A 20819-nucleotide genomic window follows, 5' to 3' on the forward strand; every position below is an offset into this window, starting at 1 on the left:
TTCCTCAAATGATTTGTCAGTGTCCTCAATTTGCACTAGTGTCTGTGTCTCAGTCATTTTAAAAACTGTCACTTCCATCTGTAGCCATTTCACATGGTCAACCCTCAAAGGGAGATTATTTCATACTACTGTACCTTCAAGTGGAACAAGGATTGAAGCATAGCTGTTAAGAAAACTTACTGAAAGTCACAAATTTTCCTATCATTTAGAAGAACCAAATCCATTTTGGTTCTTTCTCTAGCTCTGCTGGTTTATGTGACTTCAGACTCACCATCCACAATGACATTGCAGTTAAAATGAAATGGTTTTTTTAAAAAAAAATGATCTATTCTGCAGTACCTCAGATAACAGAATGACCTAAAAAATTCATCCTGATTTTAAGTTCTTTTAAAGAAAGTTTATCTTATTAAAATTATTTAAAGCTACCAGGATTTGAGCTCTTAGCCTGGTAATTTAACAAATTGTAAATGTCCTGTTCTTTGGTGACATGCTGCACAATGAAGCCACATTTTTCACAGAGATGCTCCTTTGAATTTGAACTAAAAAACATAGACATTAGGGAGAAAAGGGGGCATTTTACAAGGTTCACTTCCTGACAGGCTTTTATGAAATCATTTATACTTTTAGGCTTGAAAAATTGTAGTAAACTAGAATCCAAATAGTTTTGAAGATCAGGGCTAGGATATCTAAATGCTGCTTCACCACAACACTTGGTCTTTGAGCTCATTTATATTAACAATAGATAGAAAAGCAGCCAGATAAGATTAGAATTACTTTCTATTCCAGATGGGACTTTTGCACTGGGTTCATTCATCTCATCCTTTTCAAAGTACCAAAAAAAATGTCTCAGTTTATTTTAGCTAAAACAGAAAAAGCTTTGGAGACATTCTCAGCATAAGTATCCATGGGTATTGGATTTGCATGGCTAAGTTTTGGTAGCAGGAGAGACTATGGCATGGCTTCTGTGAGAAGTTTCTAGAAACTTCCCCCATGTCTGACAGAGCCAATGCCAGCTGGCTCCAAGACAGATCTGCCACTGGCCACGGCCAAGCCCATCAGAGAAGGCAATAACATCTCTGTGATATTATATTTAATAAGGGAAAATATATTATTGCACAGATATAACTGCACTAAGAGAATAGAGGAGGGAGCATATGTGATAGGAACAACTCTGCAGACACCCAGTTCAGTGGACAAGGAGGTGGCAGAGGTGCTCCAGGTGCCAGAAATGAGATTTTCTTGCAGCCCATGGTAACGATCCTAGTGCAGCAGCTGTGCCCTTGAATGGAGGACCACAAAAATGCAGAAACGCACCTGCAGCCCATAGAGTAAACCCACACAAGAGCAGGTGGATGCCTGACAGGAGGCTGTGACCCCAGGGGACATCCACACTGGAGCAGAATGCTGGCAGGGATCAGTGACCTGCAGAGAGAGGAGCCCATGCTGGAGCAGGCTTGTTGGTAGGACTTGTGTTTCTGTGGGGAGCCCACATTGCTTGTCCTTGATGGATTGCACCTTCTGGAAAGGGAAACACATTGGAGCAGTTCACAAAGAACTGCTGCCTGTGGAAGGACTGACTTTGGAGAAGTTCATACAGAACAGTCTTCTATGGGAAGAATTCAACACTGGAGCCAGGGAAGGCCTCCTCTCCCTCAGCAGTGGCAGAAACAACCTGTGAGTTTTCAAGATTTGTTTTATTTCTCATTTTCCTGCTCTGATTTTGATTGGTTATAAATTCAATTAATTTCCCCAAGTCAAGTCTGTTTTGCCTGTGACAGGAAGCAATGAGTGATCTCTCCTTGTTCTTAGCTCATGAACCTTTTGTTATATTTTCTCCCCTTTGTCCAATTGTGGAGGTCAGTGATAGAGCAGCTTTGGTGGGTACCTGGCATCAAGCCAGGGTCAACCCACACACAGTGCAAACCAGTTTTCCCTATTACCCACCATCCTTTGGAAAAATGCTGCATCTGGAGAACACAAGTGTGGATTTCCTACCTGCTGAAATATATATATATTTCTACATCACTTAAATACTATCTTTACAGTGTTTTGAAAGAAAGCAGAGAAGACAGAACTTTGTTCTAAACCAAATATTTTTTGTGTAATTTTCTTCTGAAGGCTTCTGGACTAGAACCAAAGCTAGATTAAAACTAATCATTCAATACTTATCATCCACTATTCCCTGAAGCTGTATGAATGCATGTCTCTGTGCTTTCATCAGTCATGTAAGAAAACTTGCTGGTGCATATCATCATCATCATTCAATGCTATTTTACTTTTTCAATTAAAAATACCTCCAAATCAACAAAAGAATTCTATTTATTTTTCATTAATCCTGACCATATTTTCCCATCATATTCACAGAGCACATTTTTCAGTTTCTGTTTAACAGATGCAGCTTGATCCAGCTAGAACTACATCAGCATTGTATGATACAGCCAGTAAATTGTCAAGAGCAAGTATGGGTTTAGTCAGTGCTTAGGCAGAACTTAGTGACCCACAGTTTGCCTTCATGCCATGGAAGCAGGACCATTGGGGGAGCTGAAAGTCTTTCATCCCTCCCTGCAGGTATCCAAACCTTGTGGTGCTGTACTAATGGAATACTATGCCTCTGGGTAGGCTTGGGGGCTCTGCATGCTCCAAAAGTTTCACATTCTGTCCCTGGGGTCATAGGAAAGATAACTGAGGATAACCAAAAGTTACAGTACTGATGTACTCAATAGGCTCAAAATAATCTTGTAAGTACAGTGTGCACTCTACAGCAAGTCCTTTTAGTTTACTAATATTAAATAAGGTCTTGGTTAGCAATAGTAAACTTATATTGAGCGCATTTTCTGACAATGAAAATAAAATAAACCCTCCAAATATTGTACATTAAAGCAGTGAAAATTGGGTATTCCAGAAATGACAGAGACTTAAAGAGTTGTGAGATGTGAACAATGCAGCACTTCCAGAGAATATGAATTGTGAGGTTTGTTGAAGTGGAAGATTAAGTGGATTTTCCTTTTGATATTATTGTTTCACAATAAATGTGCTTTTTTACTTGCTGCATACAGCTTTTAGATATGTGACACTGCAACACTTAGGAGCTAATACACTAACAGCATTCTACTTGCAAATCACAGCACACACAGAGGACTTGCCTTATTTATCAACCTGGCAGCTGTCTTTCCATTTGCTATTTAATGAACCCAGCAGCCTCATTTATATTTTTCCATCCTAATTTTATTATGTGGAGCTTTCAGAGGCCATGCAGAACACTGCCTGCAAGAAAAAGCGGATGGGGCATTTTAAAGCCACATATAGTTATTTTTAAAAGAACAGCTCTTAGACACTACTCTGAACTTCTGTGTTTATGAATCAAGTCATTCCAAAGCACTATGTGGAAAAAAAAGAGAAAAAGTTTCCTTGTTTCATTCAACATTATTCACTGTGATTCTTAATATGGAAAAATTTATAGTATAAAATTATGTTGTACTCCATTCAATGTTATATTACTAATTTTTTTACTTCCTTAATGTATTCCTGCATAACTTAAATATAGTCAGTACTGCAATTTATTTGCTCAGGATTTGGTGTAGAATTTATTTTGGATCTATTAGAATGCACATATAAAAAATCTTGTTAGTGTAAGAAGTCACTTACAAAAAGAGAAGCAGGGCCTAGTCTCAGCTTGAAGTCATGCACCCTTTGTACTCTACTTTTGCAATACTAACTAAGCAGCTGATACTAAATATTAGTATTAGTAGTTACTAATACTAAATAGCATGGATGTTACTTGGTGCAAGGATTCTTGACTGAAAAAGGAGGCCTATTATCAACATGCCCTAATTCTTGCCACGATGAATGTCTGCAGTATAGCATTTTTCCCCTGCGAAATTCCAACCAATCACTTAGAGAGATTCCCATTTAGCCTAGGTCTTCTCTCTTCCCTTCTCAGACAATTCTGCACTATATCCACCATGAGCATGAAAAAACCCATCAATTTTGTAATTTTACTTCTTCTAATGTATCATTCATTGACACAATGTTCATTGATTTGGGTACTGCTGTGGGATGACCCAATAAAAAGCATAACTTATTTTTTACCCCTTCCTAGTCTAATTTTCTCTCATGTTTGACCTGGGCTACACATAGTCTATCCTATCCTATTCATATGATAAAAACACAAGCAGCACAGGAGGGTAGGTATGTATTGCTTTTTATCTGCTGCTCCATGACTGTCTCTTCCGCTGCTTTGGGCTTCTTAATTTTCTACTGCTCCAACGTGTGCTATTGACAGACTACTGGCTTCAGAGGTGTCCCTGCCTCAGTGTGGGTCATGCATAGCTGCAGCCCTTCAGGCTGTGTGTCACAGCAGGGGTCACCCATGGCCTCACAGTTCCTCAGCAGCTTCTACACCCTAAAGTGTGTCCTCCAAAGGCTGAAGCTCCTTTGGAGTGCTCCTTCCCTGACAAGGGTCACCTACAGCCTGAGTCCCCAGCCCACCAGGCATCCCTAAGCCAATATGGGTCACCTCTTTCCAGGACAGTTATCTCCAGCCTTGCCCTTAGCTGCCTCCTCCTTAGCATATTCTCTACCATGTGTTCCTGAAATTTCTTCATGTCTCCATAGCATCCACAGCCTCACCAGTCCCTTGGACCTGCTGCTTTTCCTTAAAAATGCACCACAGTGTTTCCTGTCAGGCTGCACTCTTGACAGGTGATGGGCTGATCAGCCCAGAGTCAGACTGGGTTGAAAGAAGCACAGGGCACTTCATGACCTCCTCCACAAAGGTCACCTGCAACTCCTTGCTTCAAAGCTTTACCATTTATACTCCATACAGTCACAGTGGCTCTGGATATGACTCTGGATACTAGCCACATTATAGTTATATGCCATAGCACACATTAAGGCTGTCCAAAATTCCCTAAGTCTTTATACTAGCTTATTTTTTATCCTCTAAAATGGAGATACTGGTGTTTTCAAATCTTCCAGGTGTCTTTTGGAGCTCACTTCATTCAGCTAGCTGTCATATACTCAGGTGGCAATCATATATTAAACTAGGACACGGCTCTGACTTTCCTTTTTGCAAGTAGCTTTAACTGTCAATCAATCAAAGCTAATCACATTAATGAAATTCATAAATAAAGTAAAAGCAGAATGAAGAACAAACACCTTCTGAAAAAATAAATAATACTTCAAAAGCTATTATAAGAGCATAGGCTGAGAAAAACAAAGGGAAATTTATCTTGGAAAAGTCAGGCTAATGCATCTGAGAAAAGCAAATCTGAAATGCTGGCATTTAACATGACATACCTTTGAGAAGCCATAACATTTTCAAGAGGCCATGGACTGATGATGGAACTGAACGTCAGGGTAGAGCACCCTGAATCAGAGACATAACAGTCACTTTTTTACACTCTGATTCAAAGTGGGCACTGTGCTGCAAAAAGATACAGCTGAATTTGAACCCTGCACACCACCCTGAAGACTGCTGAATAGAAGCCTTTGCTAGAGCGCTACAAAGGTTGATGTAGAAGGAAAGGAAGACAAAAGTAAAATATTATCTGTGAAGAAGGATTAGGGATACATGTGCTTATTTATTTGGTTATTTGAAAGAGAATTTAGGCAGTGGAAGAAGGTCTGCAAGAAAAACAATTTAAACTTTTTTCTTGGTTATGCCTTTAAAAATAGCGTGAATATTTCATTTACAAAACAAACCCTTTCTGACTGGGAATTGGCAGATAACTGGTTGTTTAAATTTCAAGATAAGTACTTGTATTTTCATATTTCTCTTCTCTGTCAATATCTGATGTTCAAGAAAAGGAACTTCAAGAAAAAGAATCAAATTAGTCTCTTCATATGCTTTCATCAACTTATTATATGAACACACTGCACCATTCTGCTTATGCAAAACCACAGAAAAGCAATCAATACTAGGGAGCATTTAAGTGTAAGGGTTTACTTAGTAAAAAAAAATCTAAGTGAAATTTTAGGCAGGTAGAGGAGTTATTATACTCTGTGGGCCAAATCCCAAGAACTCTGTGGCACTACTTTAGCTGATGACTGAGTGGTTTGCCTTAGTCTCCCCAATGTGGAATTGCCTTAGAACAGCACAAAGGTTAGTGCTGACAGAGAGGGAATGTTGAAACAGAAGCAGCATGAAAAATATCAGTCCTTCTTAGTTCAGCAATTATTAGCAGTAAATTTTTAACTGAAATGGACTTCTGCCAACATGTCTCAGCCAAAACCAGTATTTGAAAATGTAATTTTAGTGCTGCATTATACTCAGGAATCTGAAACAGTTTAGTGCAGGTGTACTGGTTGCTCCTTTTAGTGGTAACATTTCTCAGTAACTTCCACACTATGACATTTACAGTAGCACAGTGCTTTTGTGTTCCAAGGAGGGAATTATTCTGGTGTCTTCAGTATCAGTGTGGTCACCATAGCATTTTATTAAGTATAAATCACTGCACATCATATACAAGGTGAAAAAGGTCATCAACTCAAATCTAACTTGACAATAGAGTATTTTACAAAACCACTATACAATTGCAGTCAAAGAATATGTAAGAAAAAGGTGGGAGGATGATACCTGGCTAATTCTGTATTTCTTGCCTTTCTGTGTGAGACTGCTTCCACCCTTTGGAGGCTTGACTGGATTTCAGGATTTACTGCTGCTAAAAATCCACTGAGGAAAAAAAATAAATAGAGCTGTTTTCACCTGGTCAATACTTGCTAATTTATAAACAATGTTTCAAAGCTCCAGGAAAAGTGTAAATTTTGACACTTTGCCTGAATCTCTGAATAAGTCACTAGTTTTGTGGTATCTACTTTCACCTTACTTTCCAAACACATTTTTTTTTAAAAAATAGTCCAAAATTCTTCTTTCTCTGATGCTTTGATATATAAATGTACATATAATTTTTGGAACCAGCTATATTGCTAGTAAGTGGAAGGCTTTAGCATCAAGCATTAGTATTCACCTGATAGTGAATTTCCTCAGCTGAAAACCTTTGGGTGTTCTCTAGAAGAGTGCATTAAAGTAATTAAAGATATATATATAATATAAAAATAAGTATAAATAAATATATGATTATAAAGGATCAAATATCTAGCAAATACATAAATAATAAAATATATCATTTATAAAATGGATAAAAATTTATATAACTATATATACATATATATTTTGTGAAAAAAGTGAGGAAGGGAATGAAGGTCAAAGGAGCAGATGCATTTTAAATCTTATCATTAGCCCATATTCTGTCCTTTTGACACGGGAAGGGTCCTGATGGCATGTATAAATCAATGGATTAAGTGTTCTGCACTTTGTTCATCAGAAGGAAGTGTAGGTGTAGGGTCAACCCCACATATTATGAGGGTTTGGTAGCCTGTTAACCTACACAATCTGAAAGCTTTCTCTATTTTGTGGATGAAGAGCAGTACTCACTCTTGTGCAAGCAGCACTTTAGCCCACACAGACTTGGAAAAAATGGGATAAAATTAAGAGAAAGGGAGAAAATAAGGAAAATAAAGTTTACAATAGAAAAAGTCTATTTCCAGGCTGACCTGTTTGAAGACAAACTAAATTGGAGTCTGAGTGCTAGTGATGCACAAACTTCTGGCCTCCCCAGTGCTGAATGGGAAGACAATAACTTCCCTCTGTGGTCTGCTGACCACATTCTTTCTTCATATATTTCAACCCACTATGATTTTGGCATGCTCATAAGGTCATTTCCCACTTGAACAGATTCATGGTATTTTTATTCTGTTATCACTTCCTTTTCAGAATTTTACATCTTTTATTACTGAATTTCTCACATTTTTGGCTGGCTTCAGTTACAAGCTTTATCATGGCCCAAATGGACTGAATTCTATAACCTGGCACTACAATTTTTAATCCTAATTTAGTACCATTTGAAAGGGTCCTGAAGGTGCAGTCCATTTCATAATCCAGATGAGAATTGAATAATAGCAGTCCAGCATTGACCCTTGGGCTGTTTATCTGTTATTGGCTGCCAACCAAATATTAAACCAACAACTGCTACCCTTTTAGCCTCCTCATCCAACCCACAGTTAACCCATGCAATGATCTGTTCATCCAGTCTATATTTTCTTAATTTTCAAAATAGAATTCACTGAATGTTTTATTGTTTTCCTATCACTGTAAATTATGCCTTCTTCAAGCCAGCTTACAGTAAATATACAAATATTGATGGTTAGTATCTAAAATAGACAACTCAGTGATAAATCTTTAGAAAAATCCTAAGGTTGTATCAAAAGTTCTGTCTTTATGATATTCATCAGACTTGCTCTATCTTAATAAACTATACAGCAATTGGACAGTATATTTTCTTTATTTTAGCGGACCATAATTGGTTTAATAGTCAATCTTTCCTCTGAAGTCTTTCAAAAGATATGGACTAGCTTAACATTTCATCCCCCAGATTTATTTTCTTTCTTGTTAAGTAGGAAGCAGTCTAGCCAACATTTAATTGGAATACAGTTTCTTTCCCTTCCATAGACAAGAAAATATGTCTTTGTTGTAGTATTTGTCCACATTTAGAAGTGAATAGAGTAATAAACAACTCTTTGCTTCAATGAAGTGTTAAAAGTCTGACTTCCATCCTTCTCTCTCAGTAATTCTTAGGCTTTCTTCAGTGGGAAAGTTCAACGAACCTCATGTTCTAGACATTTTTCCTTTACATTAAAAACATACGTAATTCAAACAGCTGTAGTCTTCCTGTATGCAGTGTATAACTGAATTTTGATTGAGACCAAACAAACAGAAATCAAATTACTTTGGAAAAAAATCCATTAGGAGTGATTGAGCCCCAACATCTTCCTTTTAGGCATGTTGTAAAACTGCTTTATATATTCTCATTATAACTGAAAGACAGAATAATCAGAGCCATGTTCTCACTGGGTCAAAATGAAGATGACTAATTAGATGAAACGTATCACAGAGGCAGATTTTAGAGCGGCAAACTGCTGTTGAAATATAGTGTGAAAACTTTGGAATGTTATTTCTGAGTCTGAATCAGATATGACCTTATGATTAGACCTATTATAGATGTTAAGCATAAAAATGTGGTTTTCAGTGAAAGACTCTCACCTCAACCAGCCTTTGGGATAAAAAATAACAGTAAATAAATACACCCCTTTAAAACAAAAAGTTGTTGTTTTAAACCATAGTTGCTAGAAGAAAGATCTCTAAGTTCTAAGAATATCAGACATGGCTTTCTCAGAAGCAGACCCTATGATGAATAAAAACATCCCTTTCGCAAAATCAAACAGCAGCTTCCTTCATTACTCCAAGAACTGTGAAAGTCAACATTTTGCAGTAATGTAGTTGAATAGTTCAGATCAATAGGAATGAGAAAGAAAAATAGAAAGGGAGTGGGTTAAATGCTTGGGCATTACATAAAGATAAAATGAGTAGAGTTTAAGTTGAAACAATTAGAATACTGCCTCTCTCAACCTGCATGACGGAGAAAAAAAAGAATATATGGAAGGTAGGATAGATCATATAGAAAATACAGATATTTTAGACAATATGGTTAGAGATGTAAAATTACTATCTCCTTTTCTGTGTTAAGTAGAAAAAAAATGGGAAATATGGATTCAGGACAAAGAGTAAAGGAACATGCTATATCTCTAATCTATTTTAAAGTTTATTGAAATAGCTGAAATACAAGCAATAGGTTTCACAAGTATAATATGCTTTTTGGATAAGTCCAGAGAAATGCAATTGCATGCAATTTTCAGAATTACCAGTTAGTGATGTAGGCTTTTCTGAAAGATGAGAGTACCACTGTGTTAGGCATCGCACAGAATCACCGCATCGCAGACTTTGGATCAGTTCATCAGTGGTGACTTTTAGAACAATTAGACTTTTAGACAATTAGAACATTAGCCATGTGGTGCTTTTTTTTTTTTTTCCCATTACTTTTTCTCCTCATTTTGATGAATGCACAGAAAAACATGATTGATAAAAGTTCCTAGGATTAAGGAAAAAGGACAATGATGTCAAAAACACTACTGAAAGGTGAAACTACTAGAATAACATTTTGGGAAAACATGATTCTGATTTAAAAAAAAAAAAAAAGCAAGACCAATTTTGACTAGGATACAGTGAAAAATTTCACATGGGAGGTAGTACTGTCCAAGTAAAATTGGGAAAGAGAGTACATTCTCTCAAAGTACTTTAAAAGAGTAAATTGAAAAGGTGGAAAATAATGACTGACAAAAAGAAAGATCATGTTATTAAATGTGAGATAAACACCATAGTTTTCTGGTATTGATTAAAAAATATAACTCAGTTATTAAATAGTGCAAATTAAAGAGATTCAAATGAAATCTAGACCATCAAGTCAAATAGAATCACATTGTTATTTTAAATCACAGTGAAATAGGCTGGCAATTCTTTTAAAATTAATACTATTACTTCTATCCAGTACTCAAGTCAAGCCCCAGGAATTTCACATTGTAAAATATTTTGTCTTCTTTGACTTTCCTTCAAATTTGGAGCTAAATCTTACTGTGGAACTTAGCAATCTCTTTTCATTTGTAAGGGATACAAACTTAGTTTGTATCTGCAGCAGTATCCTTAAATGAAAGCAATATTTCTCATATAGCAAAGATTAGAAGGTGCTGAGGCTTTAAAAACACTAAATTTTGTATGCCTATGGTAAAGTTATGGAAGTTTGCTGATAAAGTAACTCAAGTGTGCAGCCGTTTGCTGATTAAGGATCCCCAAAAGAAGAAAAATGAGGTTAATGGAGTTGCAGTGTTTCATAGTAGGAACATTAAGGGAGGAATAACCTTGATAAGCATTTGGGATTAATTACAATAAAAAGTAGTATACAAAGAATCAGTCATTAACAAAATGGTTTTGCTCTGTCTTTAGGTCAAGATAGCAAAATAGACTTACCACTTAATTAAAAATGATGATGATGAAATATATATTCCATAACAGCCATTACAAAGATATATCAATCTAATGTAAGAGACCATAAAGAGCTTTGCCTGTTGCCACTTCAGAAGAGTCTTACATTAGATTTAGAACATTCTGAGCAAATTTCTGAAAATATATTTATAGTTCATATGTGATGAAGACTGGTCATTCAAATACCATGTATTTTTGGGGTTTTTTTTTTTGTTTCTCTTCTGTTAGACAAACTGAACTCAATATAAGCAAACTGAATTAATTTATTTCATGGAAAATTGTGACTATTAGCTCTAGAAAAAAAAAAAAAACAGAAATGGAAGAGCATTAGGCTAATATACATTGTGTCTTTGCAACAAGAAACATTAAAAGCTATATTAAATGAGTTTTCACTTTGTACTCAAATAAAAGAGACCTCCCATCCTGCCCATTAGGTTACTGTTCTTCTTATCTGCAATATTAACACTATGGACAAAATAAAATTATTTAAAATCAAATTTTTCATGGTAAACTTTTTTTTTTAAAAAAAGCCATTGTAGAGCTTACATTGAAAGTAGTGGGGGGCAACTTATAACCAAGTAAAAAACTCCTCTCTCTGGGAGAATTTCACTTCAAAACTACTGTTGAAATCAGTTCTTGCATTTTAGTATAATTATTTAGTAGGCTTGTTGTTCGTGATGACTGGATAATTTAAGAGATTAGCAGGTCATTTGTAACCATGGAAATCATGTTGCCTGCATATCTAATAGACTAATTTCCACATGAAGCAAGGCAGTAGTTCTGTTTATTTACTAGCTTGTTAAATGTTATTTTGAACTGCCTTGTTTTCCTCAGGGGAATTGTCACTCAATTTCTGAAAAGAAAAACAACAAAGTAATGCTATGTCCTTACTGAACCTCAGTGAATATGCACTTTCTTATATCTTCAGTAAATGTACACCTGACCATATTTGTAGAGTCACACCTTTGTTTGATTCTTGTCTTTTACATTTAAGGTAGAGATTGAAAGTTTTTAAGGATTAAATAAGTTAAAGACAAGCATAAGATTTAAAAATTTTCACTTACTGGCCTCAGTACATAGGGAAATGAATTAGTGACTAAATTAGGGCAGTTTAACTGTAGTTAAAATTTACTAGCCAACCGATTGCATATGTATGTTTCTTATTCTGTCCCATCTGTGAGACAAAATATTTAAATCATATTAATTTCAACATAGAGTATGTCAAACTAAGAGTTCTTGAGAAAAGATAGGAGAAACTTGAGGAGATAAAGTAGTTTTTGGATTCTTTGTTTCACCACTGATGAAAAGAAGTGTCAAATTCCTAGTACAGAAGAATTAAATTACAATAATGCAGGCTTTCTAAAATAGGAAATATATGGTCCAAAGCGCAGACTTCAGAAATTTTAAGTTATTAGAGGTAAGGGTTTGTGTTTGTTTTGAGGGGTTTTTTGGTTGTTTTGGGGGTTGATTTTAATTATTTTGTGTTTGTTTTTTAAATGCAACCTTTTGTTAAAGAGATCTGTGATGACAAAACATTTCCTCCTCTGTTAGTTGATGCAATCAAGATTTAAAGGTCCATTTTTCACGTGCAAGATGTACATCATATCTATAAAGTACCATTCAAGTTGTCATGTCTTAAAAGGTCAGAAAAACCACGAGTCACAAGGTGGCTCACCTATCCTCTGAAGTGTTTTCTCTGCCTTCATAACTGTGGTGTTGTCTTCATAATTTGGGCTAAAATCAGTCTTATGAACAAATGAACAGAGTTCCAACAGACTAAATTCGCATTGTATTTTATTATTCCTGTCACTAATTTAGCTGTAATACTTTATTATTACTTTATTATTTCCGTAGTACTTGCTTGATTTGAAGTTCGTGTCATGGCCAGTTGACAATTTAACTGTCTTCACTAATCTCAAAGATGTCTACGAGCTATTATCAATCAATTGTTAAAATGACAGTACTCTCTTGGCATCTAAATTATTTTAATAGGCAAATTGCACAGCAATGTGATGTTGAAATATTAGATGAAAAATATTTTCAAAAATTTCCTTCTCAAACTTTTTCAGTTGAATGAGCACTTAGGAAACAAAAGAGGAATTTGACAAAATAGTAACAACATATTAGGCTTTAACCACAAAGCAATAGTATCAGAATTGTCATTTCTATCCAATCAGATAAACATATTTAATAGATAAATCAAAATAAATTCTACGTGGAATAAACCAGTTACTCATGACCAATCAACTAAGAATACATTCCCTACTTCATCAAATTCTCTGTAAAAGAAATAACAGATATCCTTGTTTATATGCTAAACAACACCCATTTCTTCCCAAGAACAATAATTCATTCTTCAATACTCTCAAAAACTTAAGAATTGGGATATTTAAATTTTTACTGTGCTGTAGCAGTCTTGCACATTTCATATCATAGAATCATAGGATGGTGTGAGTTGAAACAGGACCTTGAAGATGATCTAACTTCAAACCCCTGACATGGACAGGGACACCTTCCACTAGACCAGGTTTCACAAACCCATGCAGCCAGGCCTTGAACAATTCCAGGGGTGGGACAGCCACAATTTCTCTGGGTCATCATTTTAGTGCCTCACCACCCTCACATTAAAGAAGTTTTTCCTCATATCTCATCTAAACCTACTCTCATTCAATTTGAACTAATTATCCCTTTGAACCCATTTGCCCTTACATGCTCTTGTAAACAGTCCTGTCCCACCTATCCTGTAGGCTCCCTTCAGGTGCTGGAAGGACACAATTCAGTCACCCCAAAGCCTTCTCTTCTCCAGGCCAAACAATCCGAATTTTCTCATCCTTTTCTCATAGGATCAGCTTGATGTCCCTCATCTGGATATGCCCCAACAGGTCCATGTCCTTCCTGTGCTGGGGTACCCCAAAGATGGATGCAGCACTGCAGGTGAGGTCTTATCTCAGCAGAGTCCAGGGGCAGTGTCACCTTCCTGACCTGCTGGCCACACTGCTTTTGGTGCAGCCCAGGATACATTTGGCTCTCTAAGCCATGAGATTCCATTGACAGATCAACTCCAGCCTCTCATCCACCAGCACCTCCAAGCACCTCCAAGTCACATCCTTTGATGTGAGCTGGAAGCAATGCCTACTTCACAATATTTTCCACTGACATTTTCATCTTAATATCTATCACAAATATTCACTGTGAATATGCAAATATTCACTGTGTGCTGTGTATATAAGGGATGAGTAGTCAATATTTTCATGATTTCTATGTCATAATATAATTTTCTTGTATTACTCATTTATGTGTAAAGAGTGAATTAAAAATTAAACCATATTTTATAAGTCTGAAGAAAATGTAATTTATGTGCTTCCTCCCAGTCTACACTTTTGCATAAAAATACACTTCTGACACTTGAATCTCTATTCAGTCCTAAGAAAAAAATCTTTACCTGTTTGAAGGAATTTTTAAAATTTTGAACTTTAACCATAGTGGTATTGTCACCAAATTTCTTTGTTCAGTATATCTCTGCTGGACAAGCTCCCACTTGGAATCACATGTATAATTTCTCTTCCCTTTGTACTCACTACAGAAAATATGTCACATAACATTATCATCCCTTAGAAAATCAAGCCCTGTGTACTGCTTTTTCCTTAGCTCAATCAAAAAAATGATTACGGAAATTAGTAACTGGAAATGTGTTGAATTTCTTATTAAAAATGACACTATTTATTTTTGTGCCAAGTTTACTATAACATAAAAAATTACTTAACACTGTTGGAAAACTTTTTCTCACACTGCTTCTTATGCATGGAGTCATTCCAAACTGTATTTATGAAGATCCACACTATCTACATCTAAGTTTTCTGTAAGACTCATTCCGCTGCTGGTGCCAAAAAAACATTGACTATTCATGACCTGCTGAACAGGAGAAATGTCAGTTTCAAATAATTTAGATGTGTTAGGCTTAACAGATCAGACAACTGGTGAACAAGAGGAAATGGCCTTAAGGTATTCCAGGGGAGCTTCGGGTGGGACATCGGGAAGAATTTTTTCACTGAAGGCAGGTTAACCCTTAGAATGAGCTCCCCAGGGAATGGTGGCATCACCATCCCTGGAAGTGTTCAAGAAACAACTGAATATACCACTTAAAGGCTATGGTTTAGTTGACAAAGTGACGTTTGTTAAAAGATCAGATTCAATGATTTGGGGTTTTTTCCCCCAGCCTCAGTGGTTCTGTGTTACTATTATTCTAGAATAATGAAACCAGTTATATGTTTAATCTCGTGTTGTTTGACTCACGTGGCACCACTGTCTTGCTTTGTAAGGCCTTTATGGTCTTTTCACTATCTTTGATCACAGTTTAATACCTAACACAGTAAGGTCATACAGAGCCACTGTTACATACTTTTTTTATATATAATTTTTTAATTCTTATTACTAAATATTTTGTTTTAAATGTCCTTGAAAAGGATTAGCTGCACACTTCCAGCAAAATGATTGTTTTGAAGAGGAATTTTAAATATTTATTAAAAAATAAATCCAAATCTTAATATTTTTAGATATTTGATTTTTTTTTAATAGTAAGGAAATCTGCCTTTCTGATTCATTACATGCTCTGTGATCTGGCTTTTCTTGAATGGTTCTGATGGAGAAGAAAGTGAATGTTGTTTCATATGGAATCAAAAATAGAAAGACAGCAAGGCAAATACCAAAAAATGTTAACAAGGTAAAACAGCAGAGAAACAATAGGCATCCAAAGGGAAAAAAAAAACCTGACACTGTTACCTGAAGAAAATATGAAATTGAATATTAAGTTCAAGAAACTGGAATTTACTATAGATCTTCACCATAGGTACTAGATGAATATTTCTGAGGTTTTATAATGATAAAAAAAGTGTGTTATCTATTACAGATTACAAAATAAATCAAATGAAGTCACAACTTCCTGATGTCAGAGAAATAATAAGAGAATTAGTGCCCTAAAATAGGTTTGGAATTCCAAGTGTCTTTCTCCTGAAAAAGAGAACATGTTTGTTTTCCAATAGAATCTTGATAGATTGACCAAATGACTACAATGAAAAAGATGAGGTTTACATTTGATTGATTGATTGATTGAATATTTTGATGTGAGCAGTAATAATAATAATAATATCAAATGCCTTAAGCAGTTCATCCCCATATATTCTCCGTTGTATTTTATGCTAGTAAGAAGAACTTGAGGAAGACAATACTGGGTTATTCAGATGAGTTCATATGTCACAAGAATTCCTTCTTTAGTATGTGTTCAGAAATAGAGATAAGAGCTCTGTTAGGATATGGATACTTCTGAAATTATCTTATACACAGAAAGAACTGGGTTGAATTAAAACTTATTACAGATTATTCAAGAAATGAAAGCCTCCAGATAACTGTGTGCTAGGTTTTTTTGCTTTCAAGCTTGTTATTATAGGCATTAAGTATGATATACAAAGAGAAATCAGGGAACTGCAAAGATTGAAACACAAAGATAATTAGGGTTTTCAATAACTCCTATGTACACTGGGTAAAATTCAAATCAAGCTGTGGGTGTTACATTTTTGTACAGTATAATTTACCTTTTCTTGGAGGATCAGACACACCACAAGGAAAAAAGGCAACTCCTTCTCTAATCTTGACTATCACACTAGCTTTAGTTGAAAACATATCTTTCAAGCTTCATGTGTACAGCAAGATCTCAGAAGACTTCCCACATCTTTTCACTTTCCTTTCCCCTCCTCTTTCTCAATACTTTCAGATTTCTCCTGAAAAAAAATCATGTGTGGAAAAAGAACAGTGAAACCCTTTAGAAGCTGCAACTAGACAGCTGGGGGAGATGAGGGGTAGTATTCTAGAGAGCACAATAAAATTCACTGGCCACTTTTTAGATTAACCTTCAAGTTGTTATTTGGTGGACACAGTCATCAAAATATATTTTAGTTCTGCATGTTGTAGGAAGAAAAAGATTGAGAAAATTCATTGAAAGGGGAGATACATATATGTGAGAAAGATAATTATTGAAAAATTTAAATGGTAGAATATGAGTCTTAAAATGGACTTTATTCATGGGGGAAATAAGCCTCAAAAATACAAGTCGTATGCATGAAAGATACAATGGAGTATAAACCTGGAAATTCAGATTTAAACCCATAATATCAGGTCAAGAAGCATGTCAAGAATCTGTATAAGGTGTAAAGGCTCAAAATAAAATTTTTTCAAACATATTGAAAGCAGAGGGCTTGTCAGAGAGTGAAAGGTATCAGCAGATAGTGAAATAATGTGAGGGACACTCATACAATAAGTTTGCTTGAGAAAACTGCAGAATAAAGAAGTCAGTTTCTAAAGTTGTGATCAATCCAAAGCAGAAGATTCTCATATCAGGTCTTAATTTTACAGCATGAATTTGAGGAAGTACTTCCAACTGAATCTTTCCTAAGAAAGATTTAAAAAAAAAAAAAAAAAGTATGAATAAAGTATGAATAAACAAGTACAGTGATTATCAAATTAATTTAATTAATTAATTAAATAATTTTCAAAGAACTTTTAAAGAACTCTGATATGAAGCTATGAGGATTTTACTATTACCTTGTGTAACCTATTTCTTTAATCAATAGGCAGAGGAATGGAAGGAGAAAAATATGAAAAAAATGTTTATAATGGTGAAAACTAAAGATTTGACTGATATGTATCAATCTAACTGGTAAAGACTATGTAAAGAAAGGAACTAGTAAATACAGGATAAGGAATATTTTTAAGGAGTTAATATTGGCTTTGCAAAGGAAAAATGTGCCTTACATTTTTTTCTGCCTTTTCAAAGTATCACTGAGTAGGTGGATAAGTATGATCTAATTATATTTCCTTTTTCAAAAAGCTTTCAAGAAACTCTCACGTGAATTTCTTAAATTTGGACATTGGCTGCTCAATATATGCCTAAATGTTTGGAAACATGATAAATAGCAAGGCACTGATGTTTTTAAATAATTCAAAATTATTCTACATAGTCAGATTCAAAAATGTGTGTAAGGAGCTCAAGAGGATTTCTCCACAGTCAGTTACTCAAGGATGAAATAACATCTGAAATGTAAAATTAGTAAGCATATAATAATGCACACAGAAGGAAAAAAAAAAAAACCCTATAAAACTTACTTATAGTGATAAACTCTAATTTGAGTATACAGAAAGAAGCCTCCAGTCAATATAGACAGGTCCCTGGAAAAGTATAATATCCATACATGACTGGAATAAATAACTGAAAATCTGAAATGTTACATTAAAAATATTATCTGTGATTTAAAACCACAGACTATTGCAGAACTAGAAAAAATATTACAACAAAGAACAATTAGACATATGTTATCTCGCCCACATAAAATGCAACTGAGTCTGAAAAGGTATGACTGAGGAAAAATAGCATCAAGATCTGTATAATTTTGAAAAAGAAATGTTAAATGTGGTTATGAATCATATTATCTTTATTTTAACATTATAATTATGGATTGTCATCAAAAGCTCATCAGATATGTAGTAAATAAGCACTGTTTTTCTTGCACAGCACTGTGTTGAATGTAATGTCGACTTCTTTGCCACACTCATTTTGGAGGTCAAATGTGCAAATGTATTCATTTTTAATACATCTCTCAGGCATTTAGGTAGGTAGTGAATATCAAATACTATACTTCAGGTGAAATTTTTACAGGAAGATTTTAAATGGCTAATTACCAGAAATCAAGAGTTGACTAAAAGGTGGATCACCCAGTGCTTCCTACAATTCCTAAGCATTGGTGCTGCTTCCAAGGACAGGATGCCAAAATGTGTTTAACTTTGGTTTGATTCTATAGAGCAGTTCCTGCATTCCTTGTCTAATACGATATTTATAAACAAAGTATGAAATAAGGGAGTTAAATATAGACAGCAAGGTAGTTTAAAGTATTTGACCATGTCCTTTTAACCACTTGAAAATTATTTTTTAACTATTCTGCATTGTCAAACCCTAACTCTTTGAGCTGTTAGAGAACTTTGTACCTTGGGCTTGTGTCACAATTTCTTCACTTCATGAGAGGAGGAGAGAGATATCTATTCTAGGCTGAAATGTGCAACTTTGAAGATGGCAAATAGCCGTTGTTTACAGCAAAGGAAATTTAAGGAAATTATCATAGATTTAGGCATTTAATTTTTGAATATTTATTCTATATAAAATTAAGCTCATTCAAGAAAACTTGTGTCTTGAAGTTAAGACTGTTATCTATTTAGCATAAAATGAAGAAATAAAGAGATCTATTGCTCTTGCTACAGTCACCAGGTTGTCTGAATAGCAAAAAAAAAAAAAAAAAATATTCAAAAGCAAATAATCGAAACTATTTGTATTTGCCACACTGTAGTCACATGAACTATCACATGAACTATTAATCTTATTTCTAATTCTTTCCTTGTTACATGTTGAAGGACTAACAAAAACAGCTAGCATTGAATCGAGACAGGAAGCATCATGAAAGTGTAATATTATGAAATGTGTTCTACACAACCTATTGTAAAATTCACTCTTGGGAATGAAAGTTCTAAAAACCACTAGGACACTACTGTAAGTGCTGCAGGTTTGACAGCACTTCATCTTTACATTCTTCTTTATCTTGCAGAGCAGTAAATTTTGAATAATCTATTTCATAGCATATTTTCATGCCATGAATGATCTTGTAAATCAGTGAAGCTCTTCATTGTTAAATGCCAGTATTTCTAAGTGAATATAACTTAACCTGTCAACCCTGAGAGGGAGAGAAAATTGCTACTACTTCCAGCAGAATCGCAGAACTGCGTTAGATGGAAAACACTTCTAGAGGACAGCTAGACCTAAATGCCCATCCAGAGTAGGGCTGTCAGTCAAATGTAGAAAATTTTGGCTGCAGAATGGTCTAGGTACTGTGTTTGTTTACTAACCACATGCAAATCCAGAATCATAATCTTTGTGGCTACATCTGTGCTAGCGAGTATGATCACCAAAAGGCTTCACACATAGCATGTAGCACTGGTCTACAATAATCCAGTGCACTTCATAGTTATTCCATTGCCTGGCACCATTTTTGGCTCACACCCTTGTTAACAAAAACTACAACATAAGACAATAACTGCAGGTATACTAACGATCTGACCAGAAGACTGCAGAGGGCTTGAGGTGTCCCTGATAGGTAACAAAGACGAGACAGTTCTCTTCAGGAGGGAAAGAGAATTTGGTGGTATAGATTCAAACTGTATTGTTAAACTTGGTCTTGGTTAGAGAGATGAGCCTTTGGGTTTTACCAGTTACCAGATCATGCTCAATCAGCTTAGTAACAAATAATGAGTAACAAGAGAATTTATTTTCCTCAGTGCTGAAACTAATATTCTTCTGTTCCATTAAAATACTGTGATTAAATGGTGTTTGCTGACTCAGTGCACTTGCTATGCAGTTTGGAGGAGATTAGTACTATTTTCCACTGCACAAGTGAGTTTTTTTGTGTATCTGTATATGTATGTGTTGTAGATCTTCAATTTAATTTCTTACAAGGTAGTATTTTAGTTTGTGGGAAAATGGTTGTACCAGTTAATGTTGTTTGGAGAGAGGATAAATTTATGCTAAGGGCTTCCAAGATTCAGTTTCCTCTTGTATGGGGAAGCTTTATCCTGACACAATCCATTAAATAACTACTCTTAGTAGTAGAATTGTTTGCAATAAATATAAGAGAAACACAAGCCCTTTCCATTCATATAATAAATATTTTCCTATTTTCTTAGTGCCAAGAAAAACTTCCTTCTGACCCTGTTTCTGTTTATATCATGCATTGCATCAACAACACTGATACAAATTGCCCTAATTTACTAGCAGAGACTGTTAACATTTAAAATC

At 35.1% G+C, this 20819-nt stretch overlaps 1 long non-coding RNA gene across 1 annotated transcript; it reads left to right on the forward strand.

The window, feature by feature from the left end:
• The first annotated feature begins 1323 nt into the window (after positions 1–1323).
• On the forward strand, positions 1324–18496 carry LOC147654086 (uncharacterized). Its single transcript, XR_015284423.1, has 2 exons — positions 1324–1674; positions 13777–18496. It is a non-coding gene; the product is annotated as an uncharacterized LOC147654086 (long non-coding RNA).
• Positions 18497–20819: the final 2323 nt, after the last annotated feature.

The sequence above is a fragment of the Cyanistes caeruleus genome, chromosome 3 (assembly GCF_971803275.1).
Source record: "Cyanistes caeruleus chromosome 3, bCyaCae1.hap1.1, whole genome shotgun sequence".
In the NCBI taxonomy this organism is placed as follows: Eukaryota; Metazoa; Chordata; class Aves; order Passeriformes; family Paridae; genus Cyanistes; species Cyanistes caeruleus.